The 10128-nt window shown below is 27.9% G+C and overlaps 1 protein-coding gene across 1 annotated transcript in view; it reads right to left on the reverse strand.

The window, feature by feature from the left end:
• Positions 1-9920, reverse strand: part of LOC123298429 (tyrosine-protein kinase Src64B) — a 93188-nt gene extending 83268 nt beyond the window's left edge. The window contains exon 1 of the mRNA XM_044880424.1: positions 9841-9920. The gene's annotated coding sequence lies outside the window, so the exon portion shown is untranslated. The remainder of the gene's footprint in view (positions 1-9840) is intronic.
• Positions 9921-10128: the final 208 nt, after the last annotated feature.

Genomic DNA, 10128 nt, shown 5'->3' on the forward strand with positions numbered 1-10128 from the left:
GAGTTCAAAGAATCCACCGTAACATACATTCATACATTGCAAGTTAAATAAAAGCTTTTAAAAATAGGAAGAATTATTCATCGGAATATAAACTTATTATAAAATGCAGTAAAATCTAAAACTTGCTTCCATAAAAAAAACTTGCCGTTGAATTTATAAAGTTGTACAAAAAACTTTTCCATCTTAGTCATTTAGATACTTCTTCATTTAGATTTTTAACTTCTTTAAGGCAAATCGGGGTTATATATCCCCGGAATAATATCCTAAAGCGTTGAGAAAAACAAGGTAAGAAATTTTTTGCGGATATATCACTATGTCAATATCGGTTTTAAAACTATACAGTGTACTATATGGAGGGAATGGTAACATGGGCGTGAGACCCATGCTGGTTGGCGATACCCACAAAACTTCTGGTGGGTAGTCCTATTCCAAACTGTAATAAACATTACTTATACTAAGATAGATACTATAGTATCTGTCTCTATACCATATCAGCATTGTAGTAAACGCCATGCATTTCATACCGTGAATATTTTTTTAGAAAATATATTTAATCTGTCAAAATAATATCCTAAAACCAAAACTAGCATATAGAGAATTTGTTATCAAGATAAAGAAAAACGGGAAAACTTAATTCAACTAATCCAGATATCAATTAACTCGGCTAACTTGGGTTGAAACATTTTTCACATTTTTTCTGTAACCTCGGAGAGATATGCAACCTCCAAATTAAATGTTCGTACAAACCAAATGGACATATAATTTCGGCAAATTACATTTAGCCTTCGACCCGTTTATATCCAAACCACATTTGGGGCGAGTAATATGGAAGCAAAAATATATTCATTGACTTGGTTCCGAAAAAAAAAACTCTCTCATGGTTTTTGTTTACTCAAAACCGATGAAAACCTTTATAATTTAAGTATAATATGCAGTACCCAAATATAAATAAGAGTTTATATAATAAATGTTCTGTTTATTTTTGTATTTACATTGTAAAAATATAATAAAATAGATGGTTGAATTAATAAATGAATTTTATTAATATTTTTTATTTATTAATAATTATGATTAATAGTAAAATTATAACATATTTTCGTGTAGCGTTTTTATTGTGAAATAAAAATGATCAGACCAGTCTTGACCACATATATGCGTTCCAAAATAAAATCATTTACATTATTAATTATTACACTTTGGAAAGTAGATATGAATTTTTCGCAAAATATCTGCAAATAAAACGTCTCACATTAAAATTTTACACTGCCGGTATATAATCAAGATCATCTATCGAAAAAATCAGTTCCTTGCAAATATATTTCGCTTGCAAGGGTTTTCAAAAAAGGCAAAAAAACATAAACGGGAGACTTTAACTTTTAAATTTCATTTTATTCAACTGCTGCGAAAAAACAATAAATTTGGTGAGAATGGTCTGGTAGAAACTAAAAATGTAGAAGAACTACAGGGAATTGCGGAGTCTTTGCAAAATGTGAAACTGAAATTAACGCAATAATGCAAAATAGGTGTTCATTTAGAACAAAAGGAGGGTAAGTGGCGGCATAAGAAGTGAAGGTCATAGCACAATAATATTTGTATTTAAAATTGAAGTTGCCCAGCGAAGCTAGTTTTATATTAAATGTGAAATGGCCTTTATAAAAATACAACTCATTACTATATTGTGAATCAAGACATAATACAATTACATTAGAACAAAAAATTATGAGATAAAACGAAAAAAAAATTACTCAAAGTTCAATATCTATATAAGATAACAGATTATATATTATTTTTAATGTTTTGCATTAATAATTATTTTTAATATTTGAAATTGAAAATGATGTATCAATAAATTTTGACTTGTTCGTTAAATAAATAACAAATTTTAAATCCTTGGTTTTAATAATTATTATTATTGTATAATTTATATTTTAATTAGATTTAAGGTGTGTACTTATATCTAACTCTATTTAAGTATATTTTGATAGAAATAAACATTATAATTAATTGATTTTCAAGGTGAATTTTTAAAACCTTTTTTTTCTTTTCTCATTATTATAACAATGTTTAATTAATTAAGCAGGCATTTACATATAAATGTCATTTATATCAGTCATTTATAGACGGATAAAGATCAATTAATTAATATTAAAAAAGTACATAGATAAAACAATAGTTACGTTACACGGCAGGTATTATAAGGTTTTATTACAAAACTAGAAAATTTATTTTATGGATATTGTACGCCTCACGCAGGCAGAAAAAAGCGGGAGGTAAAAAGTTTAAAAAGCGATAGATTCACATTAAGTTTTATAATTTTCGTATGTGATTCTAGAAGATATCTCGGAAACTATATATATCAAATTTCCAACTATACCGCATTTTTTTTATATATTTGGAGTCAAAATTACCTTAAACATTCACAGACTACAAGTCCAAGCTAAAATTTTTCGGGTGAAATGACCCATCAGGAATCATGTTGAAAAAGATGATCCTATATGTAAAACAGCGGTACAGATGAGAATATGAATGCCACACCTCTTAGTATCTCACCCCTGCATCAGCAAATATGTACAGCCTTGCTGTATACTAAGTCTGCACAAATATTCGAAGCCGTGCAGAAGTAAATCAAGTAAGGCTAAGATGCCGGATTTATTTCGGTACGACATTTATGTTATTCGCTTGAATATTTATGCTGATTTAGTATCCAACAACGCCGTACGTATTTGCTGGTCCAGGGGTGAGAAAGCGAGGGGTGTGACATTCATATTCTCCCATGTACTCAACTGTACCGCGTAAAACGGACGCCATATGGTGCTTAAACTTACTTTTACATATAGGAGCATCTTTTTCAACATGATTCCTGTTGGGTCATTTCACCCGAAAAATATCAGCAGGGGCTTGAGTCTATCAGTTTTACGGAAGTCGGAAATAAACAAAAATTATAAAATACATTTTGTTTCGGAATTGTTTAAAACTCAGTTTATAAGCTTAATTTGACTCAAGAATACAATAGTCGGGTACATTTTAAAATTCTAAGATGTGTATGAGATCGACCACCAACTAATATGGGATATGGTAATCCTGAATGCAGTTATTCCTCTAGAGCTGAGTAAGGAAATTTTCTGAGGTTTTTTTTTTTTGCCTCTTTAAAGTGGCTCTTTTATTTTGTCTCACCCTTCATATTATGATTAAATTTAATAAATCGTCTTATATTGAAATAAATAATACGCCTTAAAAATTATTAAAAATAAACATTACAAAATTGTTTTTATATTTAGTTAAATATTTTTTTGGATTGCATGTAAGAAATGTATATTTGAATACACATTTATTATACATATTATTTTGATTATCACTAAAATATTCATAATAAAATTCTTGGAAAATTTATAATACATTTTTAATTTACTTACAATTTATTTAAACATTTTCTATATATGTAAAATTACAATTTATTATTGTTTATAAAAATATAATAAGTACAAAAATGAAATATGTTATGACTACATTACTTTGAAATCAATAAAATCATCCATAAATATTTTGAAAATCGTTTTGGTATGATATTAAGAATTTGTAAACATAATTAATGACAATTGAAAAATATTTAATGAACCCTCCATTTGAACCCAAACAATTTGATTCGAATTGTAACTTTGTACTTCGAAAAAGTATTGCATAACCTTTAAAATGATGATACATAGAATAATAGGCGATACAAATTTGTGATATCGCAAAGTCGTCCTTTAAGATGAACAAAAGTAGAATCTGGTTTTCGATAGGCAAGAGATAGGCGACTGTATTTTCTCAAGAAGTAGAAAAGAATTGAAATAAAAGGTTAGAAAATTACATAGAGATACAATATGAAACAAGAGACATGTTACTTTCATATTGTCAGTATATGCAATTGAATAAAGAGTACGAGTTAATAAGTTAATCGATTAAAAATGCAATTTTCTTCAATTATAAAATCGTCGAAAGTATTTTCCAAAACTCAAATACTAAATCTTTTCGGAGCACGGAGGCATCGGGGGTTTTCGATAGGATCAGCTTTTAACCTTACTTAACCATTAAGTATTAGCTTATTTAAAAAAATAAAACCGCGTTTCGACTTCTTCAATAGGCTACAAGCCATTTTTTTTGGGCTGCATAAGTTTACTGGCTTTATGCTATACTTCAATAAGCATAAAGCCAATAAACGTTTTTCGAAATTATTTAAGAATAATTTCAACAAATTTATGTAGGTGTAATCCTTGGTAACCGAAAAATTTGCATGCCATTTTGTTGAATGTCTAACAAAATACTTCTAGAGTTTGCACGATAATTACCTTTCTGCTAGATTGGCAAAAAAAGAGAATTTATCAATGTGATGCGAATAAAAATTTATTTCTCAATGATTTCGCATGCATAAATTTTTTTTAACTTTTTGTTGGAGATCGTATAATAATTTGCCAAATAGGTTGTATAATGGGTGAAATTGAACGATTGTAATACCAGAATATCAGACAGTCAGATGTGGTATTAAATACCAACAAAAGAAAACAAACTGCTTAGACAGACACGTGGACCTAAATATTTCAATTAACTACACAAAGTTTATAAAAACATTAAAATACATACTTAAAGCATAGAACTATTGTTTTAAATAATATATTTATGTATTTACACATTATATTTAGTAAACAATTTAAACAAATACAAAACTAATATTAAAATAATAATAATGAACAAAGAATATATAAATAATAAAAGTAAATAATCATAAATTTAATAATAGGATAAGGTGTAGTGCCTAAAATCATAATTTACATTTGTGCTCTTCAAGTCCATAAACGATAAATAACACAATGGAAATTGTTTCTGTTTATTGCACTATTATTCCTCAAAACTATATTTTTTTATGGAGAATTTACATATTAAACTATTATTGATAATAAAACACATATATATAATTTACCATGGTTCACACCCTAATCTACCTAGAACCGCCCCACCGAATGTACCTGAAGTCACTCTATTCGACAAATGTATTTGTAGGCAATTGAAACTCTAAAAATTCTACTCGTTTATCTTAGAGGCATTAACTACTCTAACAGCAACTTCAATTGGGATAATGAAATTTCTTTTCCCACTTATCGCTAACCATTCACTTAGAAGACTACAATTGTAAAATTCAGTGCGTACATATTACTATGTGTCAATGATAGATGTAAGGCACATCACGTTGTTAGATTCAAGGTATATGAGCTTGGGTATTTGATACTTTACCTTTTAAAAATTTAACGCAATTTTTAAAACTGGAATATTGATACAATAACTTACTTGCCAATAGTAAAATAATATGCAATGAATTTAAATAAATTTTGTTTTTAGATTTTTCAAAAACAAAGTATATTTAAAGTATATTTGAATCTAGGTACAATACCTTACCCAAATGTACACATTGTTACTGAAGATACTTTATTTGTTGATATCAACTATAATGTATATTATGTATATAAGTAATATCAATTATTATTTACCTTCGTGTTTACTAATTGTATTTTTATCTTTTGAAAATATTACCTAATTACATCGCTTGTCAATTTATTTATGTACAATTTATACCCTTCTTTTATTATTTTTAGCAATATTATTTTAGTGATGAGTTTCAAAATTTTTACATGATTTTAAATTGGAAAACGAATTTTTAATTGAAGTTAAATATAACTATAGGTTGCGGTAGAGTAAAAAAAAATCGATTTTCTAATAATTGTTGGCTGAAATTGATAATATGGTGTTTTGTACAATAAAAAATTTTTAAGTAAGTTATGTATACTCAATGTCACAAAAAATGCTCGTTTTAAAACATTCTAAGTGTTACTATTATAACATAACATATGATGAGTACGCTTAGAATGTTTTAACTGTGGCACTTTTTTTGACAGTGAGTGTACAATAATTATTTTAAAAAGAAATAAAAACTTTCACTTTAATCCACTTGCCTGATAAAAATTATACATTGCAAATTTAAATAATCAGATAGATTTTGATCTAGAGTAACAATTTCTTCAACAATTTCTTTATAATCGATTCGAAATTAATATATAGTTTTTTTAGTTTTATATTTAGAAAAGAATATTTTTAGGGTTTCAAAATAATTCAAAAACTAACATCGTAAGTATTTGTCTGCAGGGTAAAATACAATATGCTATTGCTATATTTTTAATTTTTAAAACGATAATAGACATTTTTAATTAAAAAATATACCTCCTTCATTCTTTTATTTATAACGATCTTTTAACTTCCTGTTTGGTTGTACGCCTACGGAAACAAGGTCGACATATCGATTGTATAAAAATGATCCTTAATTGTACGTATGCACGCAAACAAGATAATTATATTTTTAGATTTTAGTGTCGCCGCAAGATGGAAGTCTTCAATCTCATTGATAATTATTCTCGATTCATTTAAATTTACAGAACGTTACCAATTTACAGAAAGTTTGAAATAAACTACTTATTGATCATTTTTATAATATAACATATTTTTAAACATATATAACAACCATCGGTAGCCCAGTTGGTACAGCGGTGAACTTCACACTATAATCGGTGGACACTATGATCAATAGTAATCCATAGGTCGCTGATTCAAGTCCAACTTTAAAATTATGTTGCATTTCAAAACAAAAAATTAGAAAGTTAGGCAGTATATTACTTTCATGCGTTTGTGTCAACTTCACCACTTAACCCCGTACGGTAGTTGTATCACATTCGTAGTCCCATTCGCCATATTTGATCTCGCGATGAGGTTGAGACAACTTCATATCAGTTGATATCATGAATTGTTTTCCATTACCAAAATAAAATTAGAGTAAAAAATTATTTCACGTCCTTTTCCTTATATAGAAACGTTATGTTGACTTTAAATGCGACCTAGTTTAAATGTGAATACTGCCAATGAGCATGAACCCTTTTTTAAACCTCAAAAAAGACCGCCGATTTAATAAATTTCGCTTACATCGCCTACATAATTTGTATATTGTTCGTAATTACAATAATCATTTGTAAAGGATTTAGATTTACTTTTAAGTAATAATTTCCACTTGAACAAAATCATGAATAAAGGCTTTTGTAAACAATATTTTAATAAAATGTAAATGTTATACGTTATACGTTTACAGTTTACCGCCAATACACGAATTTGAACAATGTAGTAAAATATGGGACAGTAAAATTCAAGCGAGAAATCTCTAAAGTGATATTATTGACCAGTCTCGTTATTTTAATTTTCCTCGATTATCAAAACGTATGTCCAAATACATGTTGTCTCAAACTCTACACAAGGATACAAGGATACGAATTGAACAAAGAGAAAGATTACAAGGTAATAAAGTAATAATATGAGACTTTTCATTTAAAAAATGATTCTTTTCTGTTTCGGAAAGATTTCAATCAAGTAAAGACATATCACATATTTTATATCAAAATAACAAACACAAAAATTAGATAAGAAATTATATTCTCTATTAATTGACGTTTTAAAACGTCATTTTTGCATTTTGGAAATTTTTGAACGAAGTACCGTTTAAAAAAATCTAAAGGGTTAAATGAGTCGTCAAAAAATAAAAAATAACAAACGTTACTTTTTGTGCCTAGCACAGCTTCTCTCCACATTCACACGTCTATATCCAGAAATACTAATGCAATCTTTTCTGGTGTTTTCATATTGTCAATTTTACAGCATGTAATTGAAAATGTTGCCTGACGACTTCTATCTCAGAATATTTCACAGAGTTTTCTTTACACGTTTATCTTTTCTATCAATGTTGATTCTTTTTTCGAATAGTATCCAAATTAGTGTATTATTTTGTGATAATATATTATTCTCTTTCAAATAATTCTGAAGAAACGACTGAATTGAAATACAATCGACCCTCTTATTTCTCATTTATATTTGTTATAATTAATTATTTGAACATTTGAACAAACAAATTTACAACATATAGGATGGTTATTTTATTTTATAATGACTAATAGCTCGTTTTGTAGTGAACTAATTAAAAAATACCTTAAACAAAAGTTCCAGAGTTTGATGGAGGATATCATGTTCTGACATCAGATTTGGCATAGTTGCAAGAGATAGAATAACATTTTAAGTTTGAAAGTTGATCCTTATAAAAAAAAAAATATTTTTCGAAGATCGTTAGGATTCGGAAAAATATGTCATTATTGCATTTAATCGAGAAAAAAAACACAGTAGCTACAGAAAAATGCTTTGACCAAAAGCTGTCAAGGACAATAGAGGATATTCGCCAGTGTCCATGACATGATCTTCAAACGATCTTGAAAATTAATTTGGACTTAAAATTTATTAACACAGAATAACATTCATTGATCTTCCTAACTTATGCCTAAAAAATCTTTCTAAAGCTAGCAAATTTTCGTCGTTTAAATGCATATTTTTAAGTAGTATTGCCTCCGAAAGCTAATCATTTTCGAAAACTGTTTTTATTAAAAAGTGCTAGTTTTTTATGTGGATCAACTTTTTAAAATGGTACATCCTGTATATGGGTATTGCAACGGGTGTTTTCTTGGAAGTCCATAACTTTTAATTAAAATAAAACCAAGAAAAATATTTTTAATACCAATAAAACTGGCTTTGTTGAAAAGATAATTTTATGCTAGTAATGTTTGAATATGATTTCGGTCATATGACGTCTAGATGGCGCAATTTTGATATTCAATTTTCACGCTCTTTTCGAAGTTATTGCGTTCGTATTTCCCCAATAGCTTGTCGAATGTTGTATTAGAAGTGTTCAACTGTCTCTGGATTATCTTAGTAGACCTATTCCCAAAGAAAATTATTTTACAACATACGGGGTGGCTATGCGGTTAGATCGCACGATCTTGGAAATCGAACGTTCAATTTGCAAGTGTTCCACTAACGTGACGTGAAAACCAAACTAAATATTAATCAACTGTCTTTCTGACAAATCGGTTATCAAACAAAAGAGTTGGCTACTCAGAAATGTGAACCCTTTAAAAAAACCACCTTGTAAATTATATAAAAGCAACCACTACTTCATGTTCAAAAGTAATATTTAATAATAATAATCGCGCATGTAATCGAATATTTCTAATATTTACGTTTTTACTCAAATAATAAAATTCGAAACATGTTACAAACAGAATTCAATATGAGTACCATGATATTGTAATCAAATAGAAATAATTTTATTTATATTACATGAAAGTTTTATTAATTTGATGTTGTATTTTCAAAGAAATTGTTCAATAGAATTTTCAATTTATTTATACAAATTTTATAAATCGTGGTGGTCTAGAGATTAGGTGAATCCATTTTATTTTACTGAAATAAACAGTTCGTTTACACTAATAGTCCAATTAAACGGTAGTTTGAAGTGGAAAGTTTTGGTGTAATTGTTTTGATTAGTTTATTCTATGTTTTTTTGGGGTGCTGAACATGAATCTGAATCAAAAATTTGCTTGGCAAATAAGAGAAATCATCAAAAAACCACTAAAAATCATGATTTTCAGTATGAGGCCGTTCATAAAATACGTCACGCTAAAATTAGAATTTTGAGACCCCCTCCCCCCGGTTGTCACACTGTGTCACACTTTAAGTGACCCCCCATATAAATATTACGTCACAAAAACTAAGCCCCCTCCTCCTAATAATTCGCCGAAAACATCAACGTTATTCAACCACAAAACAATACAAATAAAAAGTTAAAAATTTAATAATTTCCTTATAGTAAAAAAATTGGATATTTATTAGTTATTTAAAAGGAAACTTGTCAGAAATGCATATTTTTCATCAAATTTAGCCACTTACCAACTGTCGTAGATTGTAGCAAAATCACAAATTAGGTATTTAAACGTACAGTTTTCAATGTGTTTTGATACAGTTGAAAATTTGAAATATTTGGTTAGGCATACCTGAAAAGAAAAAATATAAGTTAAATAATGAAAATTAATAGTAATATAATTTGAAAGGAATTTTAACACTAATGTCTAAGTGAAATAATCAAAAGATTTTATGGTATAATTCGAAAATGCTAATATGTGTTCAATTTCATGAGCAACTTTTCATGAGCATTTCATCAGTAACGCATAGTAAAAA

This window comes from Chrysoperla carnea, chromosome 4 (assembly GCF_905475395.1).
Source record: "Chrysoperla carnea chromosome 4, inChrCarn1.1, whole genome shotgun sequence".
In the NCBI taxonomy this organism is placed as follows: Eukaryota; Metazoa; Arthropoda; class Insecta; order Neuroptera; family Chrysopidae; genus Chrysoperla; species Chrysoperla carnea.